General features: G+C 40.7%; 1 pseudogene; it reads left to right on the plus strand.

The window, feature by feature from the left end:
* Window positions 1-2,908: 2,908 nt before the first annotated feature.
* On the plus strand, window positions 2,909-3,220 carry LOC102840192 (annotated as a pseudogene).
* The last annotated feature ends 5 nt before the right edge of the window (window positions 3,221-3,225 follow it).

Here is a 3,225-nt window from a genome sequence, read left to right on the forward strand (position 1 = left end):
TGTTGAAGAACAAAGATGTCAGTTTGAGGACTAAGGGGCACCTGACCCAAGCCTTGGTATTTCAATAACCTCAAATGCATGTGAAGTTTGGACAGTGATTAAGGAAGACCATAAAATAATTGATGTATTTGACTTCTGGTTTTGGAGAAGAATACGGCAAGTACCATGGACTGCCAAAAGAACAAACAGATCTGGTTAGAAGTTCAGTCAGAGAGCTCCTTGGAAGCCAGGATGGCCAGACTTTATCGCTCATACTTCAGAGTTATTGTCAGGAGGTACCAGTCATTGGAGAAGGACATCATGTTTGCAAAAGTCTGAGAAAAAGAGGAATACCCCCAGTGAGATGGATTGGCACAGTGGCAGCAGCAATGGGCTCAAGCGTGGCAACAATGGCGAGGTTAGCCCAGGACTGGGTAGTGCTTTGTTCTGTTGTGCATAGGGTCACTATGAGTCGATACCAACTTAACAGCACTTAACAACAACAACATAAATTTTATTTACTATTTTATATTTAAGCAACAGTTGTTGTTGTTGTTGTTGTTGTTAAGTGCCATCGAGTCAGTTCCGACCCATAGCGACCCTGTGCAGGGTTTCCGAGGGTGTAAATCTTTACGGGAGTAGAAAGCCTCATCTTTCTCCCACGGAGCGGCTAGTAGTTTCGAACCATTGACCTTAAGGTTAGCAGCCCAATTCTTAACCACTATGCTACCAGAGCTCCCTATTATATTTATTGTATATTTTTTACAATCTTAATAAACTTTATTAAATTTTGAAATCCATTATTCCAAAATCTGATTAAATGACTATGTTTGAGTTTCCCACTCCTGATCCAGTTTTCAGAAATGTCCCTTTTCGGTTATCGAGGTTCTTAATATATAGATTTTTCTTCTCCATCCCTTTTAAGCATTGATGTTTGTAAACACTATTTTCTCTCATACATTTACAAAAATAGTATTTTTATTATTTTATCATATATTTTTATTTTATACTTGTTTTATCTTTTAACCAGCTACTGAATTTTAACAAGTATCAGAAGACCCCTGGTTATATATTAATCTTTAAGATTCTCTGCCTCCATAAGAAAACAATTCCACTGACTGGGAAAAAAAAAAACAAGAATAGATCGCCTTCAAGGTTTACAAAAATGCCTCCAAATAGGGCTGTTTAGAAAGTGGAAAGCAAAGAGTTTATGAAATAATAAAAGAAATATGATACCTTAGGAATTGTTCTAGGAAGGTAAAAATACATTAGTATATCAGTGTCTTTTATGCAAGGTGAGTTCCCCTGAAACACATACTGTTCTTTACAGATCTCTTCTTTTAGAAAATGATTAAACCAAGCATTTAAATGCAGAGAAGGAAATCTTGTTGTAGCTCCAAGATATTCTAGATTACAAGAAGAACACTTCTGTCCCTGGAAACGTTAGACTTATTCTTGTTTTGTAATCAGGAAAACCAGTTCATTCCTTTGCCAATGCCCAATGGCTATGTCATAATGTAGGTAACTGAAATAACATTAACTTTTCCATAATTATGATTCCAATTGTTTATTTCACCCAGGAAGTCCACCAAGTGTTTGATCTGAAGGTGGCACCTTTATCTGCATGTCAGTTCTTCACTGTTACGTCTTTAAATAATCTTAATAACTATTGTTGAGGCACCACCTCAACAACAAGAAACTCTCTTGGTATAGTTGGTCACACGTTGGCTGCTAAGGTCAGTAGTTTGGATCTACCAGTCACGCCATGAAAGAAAGATACAGCTTTCTGCTCTTTTAAAGATATATAGCTTCAGAAACTCAGTACAGGTTCACTGTGGGTTGAAACCAACTTGATAGGACACAATCACAACCACACCTCAACAACAAAAAGATGCATAATGCAATTTAAAAATGTGCAGAACACATGAACAGACACTTTACCAAAGAAAACATTCATGCAGTCAACAAACACATGAAAAAAAACTTACTACTGTTCATCATTAAAAATAAGCAAACAAGGGAAAACAAAACAAAACAGTGCCATTGAGTCAACTGGTACTCATAGCAACTCTGTTGTTGTTGTTAAGTGCCGTGGAATGGGTTCCAACTCACATAGACCATGTATAGGGTTTCCAAGGCGTGGCTGGTGAGCTTGAATCACCGACCCTGCAGTTCATACTGACCTTGCAATCCAGCACATTAACCCACAATGCCATACCAGGACTCCATAGCAACCCTCTAGGACAAGCTCCAAAAGCTTTCTGAAGCTTTAAATCTTGATAGGTGCAGATAACCTCATCTCTCTCCTATGGAGCAGCTGGTGGGTTTGAAATACTCACTTTTAATTAAGCAGCCTAACACTCAACACACTGTACCACCAGGGCTACTTCATTAGCTATTAGACAGATACAAGTCAAAATTAACCTTACTTACTTCATTAGCTATTAGACAGATGCAAGTCAAAATAACAATGAGACATCATCTCACCTCAGAAATAATAGCAAAGTTTAATAAAACTGAAAACAATAATCACTGACAAGGGTGTGGAGAGATTAGAACTCTCATCAGCTTCTGGTTTGGCTACAAAATGGTGCAACCACTCTGGAAATAGGTATGGTGCTTCCTAAAATGTTGGAAATAGAAATATCATATGATCCAGCCAAACCCAGAAGCAGGCAAATGTCTTAGAAATATAAGAGCAGGGCATGAATTGATATATGCAACCCATGTTCACCACTACATTACTCACAATAACAAAAAGATGGAAGCAATTTAACTATCAGCAGATGACGGGTAAACATGGTGTTGTTAGGTGCCATCAAGTCAGTTCTGACGCGACAGTCGAGACCGTGTCCATCCCGCGAGTGCTACCTTCTCGCCGCTGCACAGTCACCGCCGCTGGTTCACACTTGCCACCCCCAAGCTCACCATGGATGATGATATCGCTGCGCTCGTGGTCGACAATGGCTCCGGCATGTGCAAGGCCGGCTTCGCGGGTGACGATGCTCCCCGGGCTGTCTTCCCTTCCATCGTGGGGCGCCCCCGGCATCAGGGCATGATGGTGGGCATGGGTCAGAAGGACTCCTACGTGGGGGATGAGGCCCAAAGCAAGAGAGGCATCCTGACGCTCAAGTACCCCATTGAGCACGGCATCGTTACCAACTGGGACGACATGGAGAAGATCTGGCACCACACCTTTTACAACGAGCTGCGTGTTGCTCCAGAGGAACACCCTGTGCTGCTTAC

This window comes from Chrysochloris asiatica, unplaced genomic scaffold (genome assembly GCF_000296735.1).
Source record: "Chrysochloris asiatica unplaced genomic scaffold, ChrAsi1.0 scaffold00044, whole genome shotgun sequence".
NCBI classification, from domain to species: domain Eukaryota; kingdom Metazoa; phylum Chordata; class Mammalia; order Afrosoricida; family Chrysochloridae; genus Chrysochloris; species Chrysochloris asiatica.